The sequence below is a fragment of the Lemur catta genome, chromosome 9 (genome assembly GCF_020740605.2).
Source record: "Lemur catta isolate mLemCat1 chromosome 9, mLemCat1.pri, whole genome shotgun sequence".
NCBI classification, from domain to species: Eukaryota; Metazoa; Chordata; class Mammalia; order Primates; family Lemuridae; genus Lemur; species Lemur catta.
The window spans coordinates 52429453-52451591 of NC_059136.1; the positions used below are offsets into that span (position 1 = coordinate 52429453).

General features: G+C 38.2%; 1 long non-coding RNA gene across 1 annotated transcript in view; it reads right to left on the reverse strand.

Annotated features, from left to right (window-relative positions):
- Positions 1-524: 524 nt before the first annotated feature.
- Positions 525-22139, reverse strand: part of LOC123644677 — a 146939-nt gene continuing 125324 nt past the window's right edge. The window contains exon 4 of the long non-coding RNA XR_006737212.1: positions 525-590. This is a non-coding gene — a long non-coding RNA (uncharacterized LOC123644677). The remainder of the gene's footprint in view (positions 591-22139) is intronic.

The window sequence follows — 22139 nt, forward strand, 5'->3', positions numbered from 1 at the left end:
AAATAGACTTACTCCTTTTGGCCTGGACTATCATATGGCTGGTGTAGAAGTAGACAATTTCTTTTCCAGTGGCATGTCTATTTACAATAAAGGCAGGAATCTCAGGGCACAGTTTGGGATCTTTTGTTTTAAAATACATCCAAGAAGGTCCTCTTGGTCTCTGTAGCTGTTTTAGCTATAAAGACATGTGCCTGTTTGCCTTTTGTAAGGAGTTTCCTCACTGTGTAACTATGTTACTTTTGGTGATGTCTCTCTAGAAAAGCACATATTCTGGATCCATAGTTCTTTTACGTGAAATTGGCTGGAATTCTAGACTCCTTGGATCCAGATGAATCCATGATTCCCTGCATTCTAGTACTCTTACCTACTGGTCCCAGTCCATTTTCTTCATTGGATCATGGATCCGGTCCAATCAAAGAATTTCTCAGAGTCAGAGAGTACAACACAGAAATTTGCAAAGCTCAAATCCAAGAAGAAAATCACCCATGAGCTCCAGTTACTGTAAGAAAACAATAGGCCTGGCAGAAATCTTCACTGAGACCCTGGAAGTCTCTTTTGTATCCCACTTTTGATGTCAACATAAAAAGCAACTTTAGACAAATTAATTTTAGCAGAGGATGATTCATGAATTGGGCAGCACTCAGACACAGAAGAGGTTCAGAGACCTCTGACCAGCAGGGTAAGCAGTGAGCTTTCATGAGTGGGACACAGAAGCAAAGTAGAGAAATCAAATGTCTACAGTTGGGCATGGTGTGATGAGTTGGCTGTAACTCAGCAAACCTAACTAAGGAATACAACAAGGAGCTACGGAGGAACTCAAATTATGTAGACAGCCTCAGCCTACTTGTGTCCTACTTACTTAACACCTCCTTCCCGTAAACATTGTGAGGCCTTACACATCCATCCCTTCACCCAAAAGTGACCACAGAGGTAGTCACACCAGTATATTTCTTAATTGCATATAAAGATGACATTAATATTTTATCTAATGCCATCATACCATTAGCTAATGCTGAATTAGTAATGGAATAAGATGTTCAGTTTTTTTTTTCCATATTACCTTCTTTTAATAAAGTTCTCTTCCATTACATCACCCATCAAGTGAAAAGTTTGCTCACCTTAGATTTTTTTTTTTTTTTTAGGCAGAGTCTCGCTCTGTCACCCAGGCTAGAGTGCCGTGGCCTCAGCCTAGTTCACAGCAACCTCAAACTCCTGGGCTCAAGTAATCCTTCTGCCTCAGCCTCCCAAGTAGCTGGGACTACAGGCATGTGCCACCATGCCCGGCTAATTTTTTCTATATATATTTTTAGTTGGCTAGATAATTTTTCTATTTTTAGTGGAGACGGGGTCTTGCTCTTGCTCAGGCTGGTCTCGAACTCCTGACCTCGAGCAATCCACCCACCTCGGCCTCCCAGAGTGCTAGGATTACAGGCATGAGCCACCGTGCCCAGCCTAGATTTTTTATACGATCATTTTTTTCCTCACAGGTTGATTGTGGATGGTCTGCCACTGCAGGCTTCATCTCCAACATCATCTTACTCATTTGTAAACTGCCAATTTCTTTGGGTCATTGTCCCCATAAATTTTTCATAAAGCATCACTGATTTCACCATTCTTCCACCCAAGCTTAACCATAAATTTGATATTTGTTCTTGTTTCAATTTTAGCAGAATTCATGTTGCTCTGATAGGAGCTGTTTTCAAACCAATGTCTTTTCCTTCTCAGTGACTCAAACTGTATGGATGTGTTATAACAAGTTAGTATGAATTTGTTTTGGTGTGAAAAACTTGTGCAATCCATGCATAGTTTTTTCATAATATGCATTTTCCATGAAATTTTGAAGGTTTCCTGTATATACCTACACACATAAAAAGCCCTGCAGATATTAAAACGTTAATCAAAATGTCTTTCATTTACATTTAAAAGGCTTTGGCTAAGATAGGGTTAACAGATTTAACAAATAAAATAGAGGATGCCCAGTTAAATTTGAATTTCAGATAAACATTGAATAATTTTTGTTACATGCATGGGACATGCATATATTAAAAGTGATTTATTGTTTACCTGAAATTCAAATTTAACTGAGCATCCTCTATTTTATTTGGCAATCTTAGTCTACGATCAAAGTAACATGACTGTCCTCGAGCTCACATCAGTGTAACAGTGCATTAACTGAAAGTTTTGGCAAAGGCAACTGTAGGGAAGGAAAAATATTTTTCCTTCTATCCATCCTAGGTTCATGCATGAGGCCTCATAACAAAAGGCAGATTAACAAGAAAAACACATATTTATTTAATATAAGTTTTATGTGACACGAGAACCTTCATAAGGAAATGAAGACCTAAAGAAACTATTAAATTCGAGTGTTTTTTATAGTAGGCTTGATGAATAATGTAAACTGGGAACTCAGCAAGGCCTGTTCAGATTCTTCTTGGCATCTCTGTCTTTGAAGATTAGGATGTTCTTACCACTGGCTGTAGAGAGGACATCTCTCACATGAGGGTCTTAACCTGCTTCAGGGGAAGGTCAGAAAATCCCTGCTTAGGCTTTAGGAACCGCTCCAAGGAGTTGGGGGGGTGGGGGAAGAAGGGGAGAGAGACCTCTTGCTTCTGTTGTTTTCTCAAATTCCTTTAGCTTAAAATATTCAACATGCCAAGATGCCCTATTTTGGGGTAGCAAGTCCAGAACTCCATTGCAACAAAATATAAAAGATGCTAGGGTCCAAAGTGCAGAATTCACAAATGTACTAAAAACTGATTCCATACTTCTTGAGCCCTTCAGTAAGATCAAGGATATTAAAAGGGGTCACAGTGTGCAGAAAATGAAATAGAATGTTATAGGGGAGGTTTCTATGGAAAAAGCTGCACCTTCACTCCCCAAGGGGATGGAAGAGATTTTTGCCTGAACATCTCAATGAACATAAAGGCTTCATCACTTGGAGGGCCTCAGCAGGTGGGGAAGAGTATAGACTGAGAGAGTGCAAGTGGCCTGTGCCGGGACAATAGCAAGAGGAGAGGGCTATGTCCATGATGTAACTATATTTCTAGTACTATAAGTCAAAGAATGTGTGTTTCTCATGGGCCAGATGTGGGGGAGAGAGCTGGCTTAGAGCAAAAAAAAAAACTTGGCTCTCAGCACCAGGGCTGAGGATAGAAGAGACACCTCACTTGTGCCATTAGAGCTGCTGCTGCACAGCACCAGTCGTGAACCTTCAAAGTGCCCATGGGACAAAGCACAGTTACAAACACCTGACAGAACCAGAGTGAGAAGCTACTGTCACCAGCTAGGCATGAACTTTGTAGCTCCTTAACTTTCAACCCTAGCAGAGTCAAGAATTACAGCTGGAGAGTCCAGATCCAGGAAAAGATATTAAGTTTCTCTTTCTCTTCCTCAAAAGTTCCAGCTGCCATCTCAACTGCTTATTCTTGATTAAAGTGCTAATTAATATCTTGCTCTAGATTATTTTTAAACTATGCCTTGAGACTGTGCCATAACTTTTAAAGTAGCTACCTACCTTAAGTGTGGGCATAAACATTTTGGCATCTGGTAAATTTTCATCTAATGGAAAAAGAAAAGCTTTCCCTAACTAAATAAAAGTTAAACAAGTAATAGGAGATAAAACTTTTTGGATTAGATACAATGATTCATGTATATTACTATACTAGTTAAATTGGGGCAGGAATTAAAATGGAGCCCTTCCGAAAAAACAAACAGGTTGGCTAGAATAGCTTTCAAGATAAACCCATCTGTGTCCACCTGTCCATCATATTGATTAACTAAAAAAAAAACTATAGCTACTTTACTTGACACTTTTGCCATTTTCACTTTTTTTGATGGCCAAATACAGAGCTAGTTTCAATTTCAGAAGTCTGTACACCAAGATGATTTTCATGCCTTTAAGAGCCTATCACTAAACACTTTTTTTCTGATACTCAGCAAGAATGGGAATGGATGACACATAAAAAATGCTTCTAAATTTGTCTACAATTTTCCATACCTAAGCAAGATTTTCTCTCCAAAAACTTCAGCTTCTCCCCCACACACATATTTTTTATGCCACTTTTTTCCAACTCTCAAGGATTTCTGGTTTCCTTTCTGCAAGACTAGGAACAATGCTAGACAGATTAACCTTCAGAAACTGAGAACAAGAAAGACATATAAACATATCTGGAATCAATAATAAAATCTATTGCAATAATGTGTAACATACTGATGCAGCCAAAATGTGATGTTAGCCAAACATTGCACAATGCTGAAGGCAGCAGTCAAATTTGAAAGTAAAATGGTAGATACTGAAAGCATAGACAGAATGTACAAATTCTTGTAACATAATTATTGCCCTGGGAATGGAGAAAAAGAAGAGTAAAAATGCAGTGACCTGATCTATTACATGTGTCTATCTTCAAAAATTTGAAAACGTCAAAAATACATAGTAGAAGGAGCTACCCTGTTATATTTTCTTTGCTATTATCTTTTATAATAAAAAAATAATTCCACATTTGGAAAAAAAGTATGAGGGGTACTTCTTAAAAAAGTAAAATTGCATATAGTGTCCTTTGAGTCCATCAGATTTATATATCCAAAAGTATTATTTTTGTTTCTCTACTCTTTTCTTTAAAATATACTAAAAGACTAGTTTTAGGGCAATAACCAAGAAATGCTATTGTGTTTTTAAACATTTCTGAAAAACTATGCACTTACTAGTCCTTCAGAAGAAATTGTTAAAGAAAGAATACTATGTGAGTGAGTTACAAATTAGAAGCCCTGGCTGTCATCTCATAACTCAAATCCCAGTTCGTGCCTCCACAGAAACATGGGAGAACCTGAGAAAACCTGGCACAGGGGTGCACACACACACACACGTTACTGCTTTTGCACCATAAACAGTTCTGAAAAGAAGTCATGCCAATGAGTAATTCCACCTTGGAGCCACAGTCTAGAAGAGTCTCTAATATAAAACACATTTGGCTGTAACTTTTCTTCACTTCCCTCCCCTACCCTTTCCCAATACAATTTCAGTTTTTTAAGTGGAATAAGCAAGATGGATGCACTATAACCAAAGATTCAAGTTAAATCTCTGCTTGCCCGTGCAGGTTAATCACAACAGAGTTTTTCAGCCAACCGATTCAAAATAAACCAAGCTCTGCCACATATCCAGAACATTTATTTATTTTAGGTTCTACTATGAGCTTTACTTTGAAAGCTGGTCCTGTAATAGCTACAATGGGAGAACGTCAAATTACATTTTTGAAGTTTTGGGACTTCCCTTTAGCCATAATGTCATTGGGTTAAACGGGCTCAGGCCTGTCCATTACAATTCCCTTTTCTGACAACTAAACTTATACTATTATCATTGTATATAACTTCTTAAATTTGTTTCACTTGACATATATTAAGAAACATTTGAAAAATTGTTGAAAAGTAGAAACAGAGCAAGGAAAATCATCAACCCTACCAGGTACCTTCAACTATTTTTTCTAACATGTTTTGATCTTTGTCTTTTAATCCTTTGACAAAAATATGTGTACTTGAAAATGTATCTATATTTTATCTTATCTTACATGGTTTTATGTTCTGCTCTTTTCACTGAGCATTATTCCATTAGCGCTTTCCATGTTATTTCATAATCTTTGTAAATATTTTTAGTGGCACTTAAAATTTTGTCAAGTGGATGTATCATGGTTTATTCAATCATTTCCTTATGATTAGACATTCTGTTTCCCATTTTTCAGAATTTTTAATGCTAGTACTATGAACTTGAGTCTAAAGCTCTTTTCTATGTTTGGGATTATTTTATTAGGGTAGATTCTCAGGGGTGAAATTACTGTTCAGAGGACATCACGTTTCTTAAGACTCTTCATGTATATTGATAAATTGCTGTCCAGAAAGGTCATACTGATTAGCGCTGCCAGCAGCAATGACTGGTGCAGTCCATCACATACTTACTAATATTTTCATCCTGAGCTCACTAACATCTTTGCTAGTTTGATAGGCAAAAAATTGCATTTCATTGTAACTTTTAGTGCATACTTATCAGAGACATATGCACATGATTGAAGACTTAAAAACCTTATAAAATCTTCTACAAAAACCAATAATCCCCTAAATCTTACCCTACCCCCCACACACTAACTATTTCTCTACTCTCCCCAGAGGCAAACGCGTTCCAGCCAATGTTGCTGCCTTGTCTTTTGACAGTATGAACAGAGGTTTGTGGGCTGGAGCAACATGACATCTCTCCCTCCCTATTCTGATTGCTGATCTGTCAGGTGAGGCAATCCACCTTGACAATGTCAATGAGCTGGAAGGAGTGTCTTTCTGTTGGCATGCACTAAAATGCCCCACTCAAAAGTTTAGGATGTTAAAAAATTTTATCTTATAAAATGCCCCACTCAAAAGTTTAGGATGTTAAAAAATTTTATCTTACTCTTCTTGCTCTTTAACATATTTCTTTCAATAGTCTGTCCCTAGGTCACTCTGCCACCCTTATGCCAACAACCCAGCAACCCACAACCATAATGACAGGAGCCAGGTGTGCTAGCCCACACCTGTAGTCTGAGAGGCTGAGGCAGGAGGATCACTTGAGCCCAGGAGTTTGAAGCTACAGTGAGTTGTGGATGGCGCCACTGGACTCTAGCCAGGGTGAAGGAGTGAGACCCAACCTTTTAAAAAATAATGACAAGGTCAATCACACTTGTCTTCCTTGGCTTTATCACCTGCCTTTTCCCTTGTAGGACAAGCTTCTCAAATAGCAGAGCTTACATCAAAATGGGGAAATAGAAGGGAGTGGGAGGGGAGTTCTGATCTCTATTACTCTCTGGTATGACCCTGGGCAAGTTCCTTAATCTCTCTGGTTTCATTTTCTTATCTGTAAAATAGGAACAATAATAGTACCTACCTCATAGGGCTACTGTAATGATTCAGTGAGCTTGTGTGTGTGGCATTTAGATAAGGAATCTCTCACACGTATATGTGTACCATATGTGCTAGCTGTAAGTACAATTTTATTTTCCACTTAATTCCTGCCATCTGGAATGAACATCTTACATTCTAGTTTATGATTCTTGCTGTAGACCTTTCATACAATGTAACTATTTAATACATAGTGCTTCAAAGCACGGTACAGAACCTGACCTCCTCTATGTTCTATTCCTATTCTCCCACCAGGACTTCTCAGAGATTCAGCATCGAGGCTTTCTGTGCTCTGTCACAAACTTACTATTAGAACTTTTTAAATGTCAGTAACAATAGGTTAGGAGATATCCAGCTGGATCTATCAGGGCTGTTAAATTCGTAAGTGAACATAAATGATTTCAGGGAGAATTGTCACCTGTGCCGTGGTTGATCTCAGTGTACAAGATGACAAGTGCTCCCAACCTCAGGTATCAGACAGAATTCAGTCAGAGAAGCAGAACCACTATATATAAAATAAGGGATTTGTTACCAGGACTGGCTCTCACACAATCATGGGAGCTGGCTCAGGGGTGTTTGTAAGGCTGCTCTCCTGTAAAGTAGGGGAGATTAAGGTCCAGCTGGAACCTAGGAGGGTAGGACAGAAGCTATATTTATTCTCACTGCCTATGACCTTGATGACGCAGTGTCATGCACAGTCGGCAGCCTTTATCATGTAGCTAAACACACAAATGCCAAAAGGGGGAGAAGTGAGAGGAGGACCCAGAGAAAGGGGGTGAAGCTGCAGCCCCAGCTGCTGTTCCACACCAAGGTTTAAGACAGTGAACTACACCATGGCTCCTGCTCAGCTTCCACTTCCCAAATACAAAAATGGCTCTAGTAGCACTCTCTAACTGGAAATACACAAGAAAGGGAATCTGGGAAATGCAGATCAGCCTAGCGAAGTTGACACATTACAGACCCACCACATCTCTCAAAATGTTTTAATGGGTCATACGTGCCTCACCCATAATTGTTTGTAAGTGTATTGCCACCATTTATGTGATCTCTGTACCATGTACTTAATATAAGGTTGTAAACACCCTCATTCCCTTTCCCTCCATCATGTCATATCCCAATAACTCAAACCTAGTTATCCAGCATTACTCACCCTGTACTTAAATTAGCTTAATATGGCCAGAAGAAAACCTGAAACCATGCTGAACAGCCCAATTTTAAATTCAGGAATAAAAATCCTAACTAAGCCTTCAGTACTGCCTGTAAAATGTACTATTTCCCTGGTCAATTCACTTTACTATTCTCTTATATTACTTTTATATAACTTCTCAAATTTCTAACACATCTTCTGTATTAGTCTTCTTGGGCTGCCATAACAAAATATGACTGAGTGGCTTAAACAACAAATTTATTTTCTCATGTTTTTGGACACTTGAATGCCAAGCTCAAGGTGCTGGGCAATTTGATTCCTTGGTGAGGACCCTCTTCTTGGCTTGCAGACAGCCACCGTCTCACTGTGTCCTCACATGGCAGGCAGAGAGCGCAAGTTCTCTGGTGTCTCTGCTCACAAGAGCATGAATCCTATCGGGAGAGCCCCAGCCTCACGACTTCACCTTCATCTAATTATGTCTCAAAGGCTGCATTCCAGATACTATTACATTAGAGGCTGGAGGTTAGGGTGTCAACATACAAACTTTGTGGGGTCACAATTCAGAATCTCCCTCCCTTTTTCTGAATAATTCTTGAGTTTTATATTATACAGAAAATGGATACAAGAGAATGTGTACATCGTCATGCTTACAAATCTATCCACCCACCCACATTTGAATTCATATATTCTGCTCCCCTCCTGTTCCTATGGCTGAAATATACACACTTCCTTACAAGACCTAGTGCTCTCCTTGCACACTAGATTGGATGCTTTCTTGCTCACTACAGAACCTCACTCCAGGAAATGATCCTCTTTCTCCTGCAATATTGATTTTTTTCTTCTCTGCACATTCTCATGAGCATACAAACATGTAATATCTGTAATACTGACAAAACCTCTCCCTTAATCTGATGTCCTCCTATACACTAATGTCTTTAGAACAATATTCAGAAGTTGACTATACCCACTCTTTGATCTATTTTCTTCACATTCTCTCCTGGATCCATTCCAAACAGGCTTTCCTTGGCACCAGTCATAGATTTCCATCCTCTCTGATCTACTGGCAGTATTTGATAATGTTGATAACTCCCTCTACCAAAACACATTGTTCTTCACTTTTGCAACACAAGGCACTAAAATCTCCTCCTTTACTGTTTGCTTTTCCCCAAGATCCTTTGCTGCATTCTCCTTATTGCCCCAACTTCTGAAGGTCAGAATGCCTGATAAATCAATCTTCTTTTCTTGCTAAACTCATCCTTAAGTAATCTCATCCAGGCCCTCAGTTTTACATAACTCATGATATGAAGATTCCTAAATGTAGGCTCTAACCCCAGTTTCTATACTTCTATATGCAACAACCATTCAACTTCTCCAAGTATATATCTACTAAGCATCTAACATTTGAAATTTTTTAAATAAAATTCCTGATTTTCTTTACCCCCAACATGGCTTTCCCCCAATAGTCCCCTTCTCAGTAAATGGCAACTTTATTCATCTAATCACACAGACCAAAAATCTGTAGGATTATCCCATCTCCTCTTTTTCACATGCCATAGAGCCAATCAATAAATCTCACTGGTTCTTTTTTCAAAATACATCCAAAATCTACTCTTTTCTACACAGGTGGTAGCCTGGTCTGAGCCTGAGCACTTTTCTTCCTAGACAGTTGCAAGTCCACAGTCTAGTCTTTATAAAACTATTATAATAGAATGGGCCTTTTTTAAATGTTAGATTATACCAGACATATCCTCAAAATCTCCTAGTAGTTCCCCATCTCTAATAGAATAATCCAAAGCCCAAATATGGTCTACAGATTCCATACCATGGCCCATAACTATCTGACCTCATTTCCATTCATCCCCTTACTTTACTCTGGCTACATTGGCTTCCTTGCTGTATGTAGAACACATCAAGCATGCTCCAACCACAGGACCTTTGCACCTACTATGCCCACTGCCTGGAATTCTTTTTATCCCAAGATAACTTCATGGCTAAATCATCACTGCGGTCAAGTCTTTCTTAAATGCCATCTCATCCTAGAGGCCTTTGTTGAACACTTTAAATAAAAGAGCTCCCCTGACACACTCTGTGCCCTTATTCTGCTTTATTATTTCTTTATGTTAATATCACAAATCAAACCTAACATATAAGCATGAAATGGCTAGATTTGAATCTTGTCTCCACCCCTCTGTCATGACCCTGGGAAATTGCTTACCTCTCTGATTCAATTTCTGCATGTGTAAAATGAGAATAATAGAACCTAACTCATAGGGCTGCTAAATTGTGGAACAATTTGACAATATGTATGTATCTGAGCGTGCGCATGTGTATGCAAGAGAGAGAAATATAATGATTACAAATATCATTTGTTTCCTTCCTTTAGAGTGTAAGCTCAGTGGGAACAAAATTTTTGCCACTCTTGTTCCCCACTGTATTCGTAGTATTTAGAATTGCCACTGCACATGGTAATATTAATATTTCTTGAATGGATTAAAGAATGGGTATTGCTGTTGTGTGCATTATGCATCAGGCCACTTAATGCGCTTAAGTTTTAATAATGTTTAGTTGTCTTTTGATGCTTCTAGGTATCCAAACAATTTTAAATAATTTCTATTTTCCTAAATTTATTAAAATTTGTTTGTATCCTTTTTAATTGGCCAAAAGTTTTATAGCAACAATAATAATGGTTGCTGTTCTCCCACCTCAGTTTTAAAGAGAACACATAATAGTGGCTACTGCCTTAAAAAAAATGGTCCTCATAGAATCAATTTTGAAGCATAATAGAATTCCTTTATAATGAAATACGATGGTCAAAGAATTTTCTTATTTAACCTTGTAAAGTAGTAAAGGTTTCTGTGTGGCAGCCAACTGTGGCAATCTAAGCACGTGGACCCTGGGACCATACAGACAGCTCAACTCCTAGCTGTGACCACAAGCCCAGTGACTTTGAGCAAGTCACTAATGCTCTCTGATTCGACTTATGTTCATACTTCCTCAAAGGTTTACTGTAATAATTGTGAATAAAGATGATAATGTGCTTGAAGGGATTCACAAATAGTCTAACATATACTATACACTAAACATATTGTGTCTCTTTTCATTTTTAAAATCATTTTTATATACTTCATTTGTTTTCAAGTATATATAGAAAATTTACTAAATATTAGCCATTAATTCAGCCACTGAGATAGAAGGTTCTCAGTCTGATAAGAGACAGATCGTGAAACAAATAATTATAGTGCAATGTCAGATGAACAGATGTTTAACTGATGTTAAGTGAAAATCTTAACCTATAGTGTACCTCTCTTTGTAAACTTTCCAGTTTAAAGATATAATTTATCCTCTATTGGCGAAGGCTAGAAGTTTCAGTTCATGTATATCTGTACTAGAATGGGGAAGATCAGAAAGAAAAACTACACAGATACTCATTCAGTAGAATGACACCCTGGTTTTGATAGTTCAAAATAGGAAAATCTTCAGTAATTCCTAAACATCCAGTTCTACCATTAGCAGTATATTCAAACTATTACATAAAAAAGTGCCATTAGTACAAAATGAAAAAAAAAATCATAAGACTTCCATGTGCCCTTCAACTGTTTTCTTTTCTGAATTTCCAATAAGCACTTAATTGTGAGATAAGGCAAAAGTCCAAAATACCACCCTGGTATTTTTCCAATTTCAGAAAAATAAATAGACATTAAAGTTAGACCTCAAATATTATATTCACCTATCATCATCTATCTTTACTTAGAAAACAATAGTTGACTATCCAAACAGAGTGTTTGATTGATCCTAGGTTCTCAAAACACAGATGAATGGTTTTGGACGGACGCTTCATCAATGACAAATTGGCCTTGAGGGAAATACAACTACCTTGGAAAAATGCCACGTTATCCAACTACTTTTAGTTTCAGCAGTACTCATTCAAAACTATTTTCTAATCTAAAATTTCTAAGTACACTTTTGTTAAAATAAATATTAAGGAACTCTTTAAATTAGATTTAAATAAATCCACAAAAAGCTAAGATTACAGTTTTAAGTAACCCACTAATCAGCTCTCCAATTTTTATGGCAATAAAATTATTGGCAAGATTTTACAAAGTGGTTGATGGCATCAACCAGAAAGCTCTGTTTATAAGTACATATTATCACATTAGGGGCACAATGTTTTGATTTTTAGAGCATTCCATTGAAGTTCTGACCTTGAACTGATCTGATTAATACTTTTTCTTGTAGTGGTTGTATTTCACTTTTGACAGTACTCAGTGGGAACAGGAAAAATGTTCCATTTAAAATTAAACTCTAAGTATCTATGATTAGCACTGTTAGCACCAAAAGCTGTGAAATTATCTCCTAAATGTTCTTCAGAAACTAGAGTGGAGGAAAGGTCTACAGAAGCTTTACACAGTGCTTTCAAGACAAAGCAATAGGAGCCTAAAAATTTCCTACGTGGGTAGATCACTGATTACTGAGATGTTTCTGCTGACTTGATGTTAAATGTTCTCTAATCACAGAATTAGACACTCACAAACATGCTATCACACAAATACCACCACCACATACAATTGTGAGGGCTCATTATACTACGAACTTGTTCTCAATCTACCCACTCCATCTTTTTTGCTGTCATTTTTTCATTTTATTGTACATTTTGTAGTTTCTTGTCACTTGTTTTAATATCATGTACAGGAAATCAGTTGATCAAACCTTAAATGCAAAGAACAAATGAAAAAAACAACAAAGTATGTCTTAGATTCTCAACTTCATAAAAATGGATCTATGGATGTGTTTTCACACACTTGCACATATGCATGCACACAATTCTTGGTCTGGAGCTCTACCAGTGTAATTCAGCCACCGTTATGTTTCTGCTTTGTCTTCCATTCTCCATTTCTCCAGCAAACAGCTTCCTCACTCTGTCCTGTCTGCTTTTTCTCCTAATACTGCCTACTTCCAATATCCAAATACAGAAATCTAATCACCCCAGCTCATCTTTTAAACCTGCTGTTATCATAACTCATTGGTCAACATAGGGATTGACTGCTCTTTGAGACCTACCCCTGGTCCCCCAGGCACATCTAGTTTTGATGATCCCATGGCTGAAAAATAAGCATCTAGACATACCCCCTCTGCAGCCATTGCTGACAGCTTAGTTCTCCTTAGATTGGGCCAGAAGGAAGCAACTGTTATGATTGTGGTTTATTACAGCAATTGAAGTTTCTTCTCTATCTCAATGGTCCCCAAACCCTGCCCCCACTGTGAACCAGTGTACCCTTCCAGAACCACTTTCTATGACTGTGGAAGGTGTATAGCTGCCCCCCTTCTCCAGGAACTATTCTCACCCCACAGGGTACTGCTCTCTCCACTCTTGTTCCCTTTCCTTCTCCTGCTATACTTCCTCTTACAGAATTTTTTTTTTCCTAAAGAACACTCCCTCAATAAACCTGCACCTGAATCCTTGCCTCAGGCTCTGCTTCTAGAAAACATAACCTAAGAAATCTGTTAAACCAAACTCCCTTTATCACTATATTGGAAATAAATAATTCTGCCTGCTATTATACTTTTGACAGTAATAACCTTGCATTTTTTAAAAGTCTAGAATGCATGTTCTATTTTGACTTCACACACGGTGTCATTCAAATAGAGATACATACTGCATAATTCATTTACTGAAATGGAATTTCACCACAAATCCCTTGAGTTTTTGGTGAAATTAAATGAACTATAACAAACTTAGCAAATGTATTTATACACATCATATTTTTTAAAAATTAAATTTCCAGGATTCAAATTTTGAAACTGACTAACCTAGTGGGAAATAAAATTAAAACATTTGGATTTAAGAAGAAATCAAAACAAAAACCTTCTTAACAGTGGAGCTTTTGTAAAATGGAGAATAGTTAGTCTTAGAACCATTTCTCCCCCCAGAAATAGTAGACAAGGAAGAAAAAGGGACCAAAATAAAATTTTACAAAATACAGATAACAAAAGCTGGTATTATATTTAGATTTCAGTTCTCAAAAGCCAACTCCTTCAAAGATTAATGCTTTATCTCTTGCACTGTTTTATACCTGTTTATTTTTTAATAGAATCATTTGAGATGACTAGTTTAGAGGCTAACTAAAAGTAATCCCAAGAAAAATTATCATAGAGTGTCTCTTGTTATTCCAGTAACTTGTCCAGCATGTTGATTCAGGGATACTTAGTTTCAAGCTTCATTTAAAGACATGAAAAGTTTCTATGTTAATTTTCATGTTGTCAATTTTAATTAGGTCATTGCTGTTACTATTTCTGAAACCTCTAAACCTTTTTTGATCTTAGATAAATATTAAACATCAGCCTTTTATTGTTGCTTTGTAATCCCACTACTGATTTGGCTTCTCTATATTTGATTAGCTTGCATTGAATTGGTTTTAGATTCCCGGTAATACTGATGGTTTCTTAGTTTTATCTGAAATATAACTCAAGTCTAGCATTTTCCAACAAGATATCCTTCCAATCTCTTTCACTTTCTCTATACTATAAGGACAGTAAAGCTTAAATTCTACACTTTGAGTCTCTCTTCACAGAGTGAGAATGATTAAGACAGACTCCCTCCAGTTAAGAGGTCATCACTGAGTTTGAGAAAGGAAAAACCCTTCATCAAATACTACAATCAATAAATCATAAATATTGATACCCATCCAGTAGGGCAAGATACCAATCATACAGGTGTATCTTTTATTGTTGATATTATTTGTATTATTATAACTATTTGCCGAAAATTCTTTTCACTTTAATACAAAAATTCAACATTTACCAAATAACCCTCTGTTGAATAAGGAGAATTGGTTTACTGGTCCCTCCATTCTGTCTGCTTTTGAAGTGTGTTTATGTGTAGCAGATACTGAAAAGCTAAAAAAAGTTATATTTCAACTTCCTCACAGCTAGGATTCTGGATGCCAAACAGGTTGCACCCATGTAAGATCCAGAAGATGGAAGTGGGGTGGAAGCCAGTGATCTTCCTCATTGCCATTTTCTGTGGGCAATCACAGCGAGGTGTTGGGTCTTTCTGACTGGTGCTCTTGTGCCCAGTCACTGCCCTAGCAATGCCAGAAGTTACCAGGAGTGCTGTGGTGGCCTTGTGATTCCTACCCTTTGTGGCAGAGGCAGTGGCTTTGCTGATCGGCCAGATCCTCAATTTGTTCTGAGGGTCATTCCTGGAAGGACCTACCTAGAGGCAACTCTTCCCTTGTTTCGAATCCTTTTCTACTACTTAGATTTTTGTTCCTTGCAACTGTATTCTGATACTGCCTCAGGAAGAACAAGTTAGAAACGAGCAGCCAACATGTATTTGAGGTAAATCAGAAAATTCCAATTAGAAGTTTGAAATGATTTCCAAGCATGTCAGCCACTGAAGATCAAACTCTGTTGCAGCCGGAAGGCAGTGACTGACCTATCGTGCTATGGGAAATACAGCAGGCTGCAGAAAGCAGAGTTCTTTGAAGTCAGACAGGAATAGACAGTCCAGTGGGTTCCCGGTTAGAACTCTAGTCTCGAAACAGGCTGGCAAAAGAAAAGGTAACAAAATCAAAGAAGAAACCTTTCTGCCATGAAGTTAAAAGTCCCATGGTCATCAGTGTCCCATGCCTGGGCAGGTAACCCATGCTAAGCTCTAGAGCAGGTGGACAGCCCATAGCATAGTAAAGAGAGTGAAGACTTTGGAAGATGACAGCCCTGAGGTCTCCCATCCGCTTTGCTCCATACTGACTGTGTGACCTTCATCTTCCTTGGTCTCTGAGCCTCAGTTTCCACAATTTTAAAATGTGGATATTAACACCATGCACCTAGGGGAGTTTTATTAGAAATAAAGTGTGCAAAGCACCTATAGTGATTGGCTCATAATAGATATTCAAAAATGGTAATTAACTATACTTCCCTCAGCTTTTAATAGTAAATCTACTCTACACCAAAGCAGAAATAAAATATGAAAATTAAAACAAAAGACAGCAATAAGATAAATTGCAAGAAATAAAGCCACGAGGACTCATAGTGTCTCATGGGTCCTGAGACATAGGAGAAAAGGAAACATTCTCTGATGGTGAGAAGAAAGGAAATAAAGTAGTCTGGAGACACAAAGAATCCAGGACGGGCCCTCCTGCTGCAGTAACGCTGGGTAACTGTGAAAACATGAGGGCTGCTCTCAGCAGCAGATGCATGCATAATGGTTTCTATTAGAACTCTGTTTTCACTCAAAATACTTGCCAAAAATTTTCTTGAGATGAAACTTTTTCTACAGCTCAAATTGATTATTTAAGGTAGCATTGGAAGAAAGTAAAGACATACTTGTTATTCGAATGCCAGGAGGTGGGAAAGAGACATAAAATTATAAGATGCCCCTTGTAAAAAGTTAATTTGTATGGCCAATCTAACATAGTTATTAAAAAGCAGTTGCTTATTGAAATTTAGCACATCAAAAGGCATTACAATGACAGGCTCTATACTCCTTTAAAAGTTCTAAATACAGACAACACTGACTAAAATAAAATAATGTGAACTCCATGTGGTTAGCAATAACATTGCCCACTTATTTGGGCCAGTGTTGCTTATTGTATGCAAACTGTGCCCACAGCACAAATATAACTAGTCCATCCAGCTAAATTAATCAAGCTATTGGTCACTTCAATGAAACAAAACATGGCAATTATTTCAACATGCAAATCAAAGTTGTGTATAGACAGACAGATCTACAACCTTCTAGTTAATATCCTTCATCCTAAAAACCATATCCAAATAGCGTAGTGTATGCATCATTATTATAAACTCATTAAATATGAATTCAACTGTTAGGGACAACTAACCATGTTTAATAAAGTTCAGTCTTTCTCTAGTGCCATTTTTCTTTAAGAACATCTGCTTTGGTCAGGCAGAAGTAAGTCTGAAAATTACAACTGTCTTGAGCTTGGCCCAGAATTATGATGGTCTCTGGGAAAGCCATGAGCTCTGGTTACTTTAGGAAGTATCAACAAGCAATACAGGTGAAATTGATACAACTTGGAGGGTCCAGCTAAATTTAGAATGCAGATCCATGCAGATATTTGAACAGAGTAGGAATCAGGGAATGAGGCACTAATATTGAAACTTGATGGCATTAAGTACCTGGTTACTGGCATCCTTCAGCTCAACAATCCCTTTGAGGCATGAGGAAGGTGCTATAAAATCTCCTCCACTCTTGGATATTAACCACATGTAGTACCCTGTGCTTTACTGACATCAGTTCAAGCCCTCAGAAGAACTTCTGGCTAAGGACTTCAACTTGCCTCTCGTGGAAATAATAGCTTTTTTACAAGCCAAGGCTTCCCTCCAGCCTGCTTGCAGTTTCAGTCTAGTGTTCCTCAAGCCACAGCCTGCTCCCAGGCCCTTGTGGTAAACGAGCGCTTTAATAAGAATACTGCAGCAGCTGGTGTCACCATGTTGAGCAAGAATATCTACCATTCTTTTCCCAGAGTTTCTGCCCTAGCTGCCTCCCCAGGTTCTGGTAGCCAACAGGTCTTAAGTACAATTCATGCCATCCCCTCCATCAGTCTGCAGAGTAAGATACCTGGCCTACAGGCCATCCTGGTGGTGGTGCGATCATTTGTTGCCTGTGGTATAGACTTCCTTCCTATAGATGGGTCCATGGCAGCTAAGTCTTCAGATTGCCAGTCAAGGATGTCCACGAGCTGGTTCTAGCACTAACTTTCCATTTATTTTCCTCAGTCACACCCCATGCTTTCTCTCCACTGAGCCTTTGTCTACACTGCTACATCCACCTGCAGTTCTCTGCCACCTCTCCAAATCCTGCTCTCCAGGTAGAGTTCCAAGGCCAATTTCTCCACAACCTTTCTGGTCCCCACAGGAAAATGTGATTTCTCTTACCTGTGACTCATGCTGCATGTTATTAATATATTTTTTCTAATTTTATGGTACTGTAGGGGAAGAAAAAATATGTTTTCCTCTACCCATCCTAGTTTCTCCAGTATGTAGTCCTATGAATTGGACTGACCAAAGACAGATTAACAAAAGAAAAACAGAAGTTTATTAACATTTGCATTGCACAGGGGAGCACATGCAATGAGTAACTCCAAAAGGTGATTAGAACTTGAACTTACATACCATCTTAAGCTAAACAAAGGAAGGGGATTTTCCAGCTTTTGGGTGCAGGACACAGGTTATAGGAAGTGACAAGGAAAATACGTTAAATGAAGGTTATTTAGCAAGGTTGGTTGTGTAGAATTAAGTCCCTGACTTCTCCATTGATAAGAGTTGCTAAGAATTTTTCCTGTGTTTTCTGGTTCTAAATGGCCTTTAGCTCAAAATAATCACTATGGCACAAAGGCATATTTTGGGGTGGCACGTTCTGGTACCTGTCAGCACATACCACTCATTATTTTGTATAGTGGTTCCCCTTATCCACGTGGGATATGTTCCAAGACCCCCAGCAGATGACTGAAACCTCAGATGGTATTGAACCCTATGGAGTCTGTTTCTTCCTATACATACATACCTAGGATAAAGTTTAATTTATAAACTATGCACAGTGAGAGCTAAACAACAATAATAAAATAGAACAATTATAACAATATACTGTAATAAAATTTGTGAATGTGGTCTCTTGATTTCTAAATAGCTTACCATATTATTAAGTTTAACCTAAAGCTGCCTCCTTCCATATTTTAAGTTCAACCTCAAGGTTTCTCCAGACATAGTGAACTGTAACCTAACGGCATGTATAAACAGGCTCTAACTTACTCTTGTACCAATCAACAGTGTCCACCAATCATAGGCAGCCAACTGTTCAAACAAGGCAAATCTAGCTGTTTCTGTACCTCACTTCTATTTTCAGAATGTCCTTTTCCTTTTTCTGTCCGTAAATCTTTTTCCATCACGTGGCAGCACTGGAGTCTGTCTAAACCTATGCTGGTTGGAGGCTGCCTGATTCTTCGCTCAATTAAACTCTGTTAAATTTGTCTAAAGGTTAACACTGTACAACTCACCCTTCTTGTGATGATGTGAGATGACAAAATGCGCATGTGGTAAGGTGAAGTGAGGTGTATGACATGGGCACTGGGATGTAGCATTATTCTGCTGCTAGGGCAGGAGGAGGATCCTCTGCTTCAGGTGACCCTGAGTCATCGAGCGGTGGTGATGTCGAGGGCTCGATGTCAGGGGCAGAAGATGTTGATGACTAACAGGCAGGTAGCGCCTACAGTGTGGATCCGCTGACAAAGAGACAATTCATGTTCCAGGGAGGACAGAGCAGGACAGCACGAGGTTTCATCATTCTACTCAGGATGGTGCCCAATTTAAAACTTATTCTTAGACTACAGTTGGATGCACATAATTGAAACTGCAGATAAGGGGGACTACCACATCTGAAGACATCTGATCTTGCCTAATGTTACTGTAACTGGATCATCTTGACACAGATCAAACTTGGAAACTTTCCCCTTACCCCAAAAGATGCTTTAAAATGAGTAAAAGAATAGGAAAAAAAAAAAGTTCTATCTCCTTTGGGAGAGGCTGGGTAGGTGATTACTCATAATTTTTGGAGAGAAAAACACTTGGAATCACTAAAAATTGCTTTACTTACAGATTGGTGTGACTGGGTGGCTCCATTCTCCTTAGAAAGAAAGCCAATTGATAATTTCTTAGATATGAAATTCGTCTCACTTGGATTTTTTCTAATAAAGTACAAATGACAGATTTTATAAGATATTGCAAAAGTCCTAAGTTTTTGACAATTCTAAGACATTTTTTATTAAATGAAGGGACATATATACAATGTGAGCTCCTTATATGTGTAAAGAAGCACACTAGACACCAGAATAATGGAGATGAAAAGCCACAGCCCCTAAGAAACTTTAGCTAGCCATTCACAACACATCCACTCATGCAAATTCTATTTATTTAGTGAAAACAAATAGCATCTGCCTGTCTATCCAACACCTGGCTAGGCTCCGGGTGACATGGTCCTGCCTTCAGCATAGCTAGTAAGAAAAAATTCAATGTATAACTATAAAGCACGATGAGCACTATGAAGGAAACAAATAAGGTAAATTAACAGATAATTATCCACTTGGATATGTGACGGAAGAGCTCCACGGAGATGAGGTTTCAGCTGAGAACTGAAGGTCAAGAAGTAATCATTTATGAGAACACTGGCCCAGACAGAGGATAGCGTGTTGAAGGCTTTAAAGTAAGAAATACCTTCTAGACTGATTCAGCAAGACATGATGAGGGCTTAAGCTGTTACAGCGATAATATGTATATTCTTTTCACCAAGTATTTACTGAGTAAATACAGACACAATCAGGTGAGAAAGACAGACACTGAGCACGTGTTGGGGCTCTGAAAATGAAGGCCTCAGAGTCAGAATCAAAGTTTCTCTCTGAACTCCTCCTGCCCTCTTGTCTCTCACCCCTCTTTCTCCCCAGAGGCTGGCCATAGAAACTGGAATTCCTCTTCCCCAAGGCAAGTCATAGAAACCAGAAACCCTTTTCTCCAAAGCCAGCCATAAAATCTAAAAGTATTACCCTACCTTTCCCCCTCCTTTCCGTGTAAAAACTGGCCATAAAGAAATTCTCTGGCTTTCCCTTGTTCGATTGCAGGCCATAAGACCCCCACTCCAGAGAGGGTCCTCCCACATACCCAGAAAGAAGGAAAGCTGCTCAGAGAGGCCGTCAAGAATCTGGACAGACACGCCTTGCTGGGTTTCCCGCCTCAGTCTGTTACTATTATTAGATCATACCCTTTTTGTCCCATCATATTTCTACACACCTGTTTCACTGAACCTTCACACTGGGTCTGTGGGGTCTTCAGTCCCCCCTTGTCACATAAAACGATGGTCAAATAAATTTGTTATGGTCTCTTTCCTATTTATCTATTGCCAGTTAATTTCAACAGACTGAAATATCAAATCTACTGAAATATCAAACCTTCAAAGGGAAAGTTTGAACTTCCCTATGCATGTAAGGTGTGACAAGGTGTCACATGCATGGAGGCAGCAAGCAGATTTTACCAAGCCTAGAAGGACTGGGGGATTTCTTTCAAACAAACTAATAATTAATCCAAATTTTGAAATATAAGTTAGCTATTCACTAGAGACTCAGGAAATTGCCCAAGAAGAGGGAACAGCCTCGGTCTTCTGGTTGTAGGTTATCTGAATGTGAGGGCCAGGTTTATCTTATTTCGGGAGATTATGTAATCTCATGGGAGATTACAAGCAGTGTAGATATGATGGATGTTAGAGGAGGAGGTACCGAGATGTTGAACACAAAACCAAAGGGAGAAAGGACTACTCATGGCTGAATAAAGAAAGGAGTTGAAACACATTTGAGCCTGATGGGACATTAGTTCCCACTGAAAATCTTTTGTGTGAGAGTTAGCCTTTTAATTTTTGTCATCAGGTCACTACTGTATACTTTGTACCTTCTACCTCTGAAACCATGCTGTTAAGAATGTATTTTAGTTCCTTTTCAAAATTGATATCAATGGGTTATCTGAATTCCTCTCCTTGGGGTACATTTTTGTTTCTTTTCATCAGAATAGATTTCCTTAAGAAAAAAAAATGAAGATTTTATGGGAATTAAAGTATGTCACAAAACAGCTATACATCTTCCCCTGAAGGCTTCTAAAGTAATTTTGAACTCAGAACATTTCTGACTTTTTTTTTTTTTTTTTTTTGCTGTCCACAACATAAAGAATGCATTAGAACAAGAGAAAGTTTGCAAAAGGCAAATGCTCTCCTTCACCTAAAAGAACAATTGGTGGGAAATACTAAAACATTTATTGTTTTTCTAAAAGCTTTACCAAATGATGAAAAGTTCATACAATTCCTAATCAAGTGTTTACCATGGTGACATTGGATTGTCAAAATAGTTTAGATCTGTGATTTCAGAAATTGCTGTTCTAAGTATAATTTTATGACACAACAAATTGTCCCATGATTATGGAACTTACAGTACTATGGAAGTTGTATCATAAGAGCACAGCTAAATGCAGCTTGTAGAAGCAACGTATAGAAATCTTGACCCCTGTGTCTCCTTCTCTGGGAAACCTT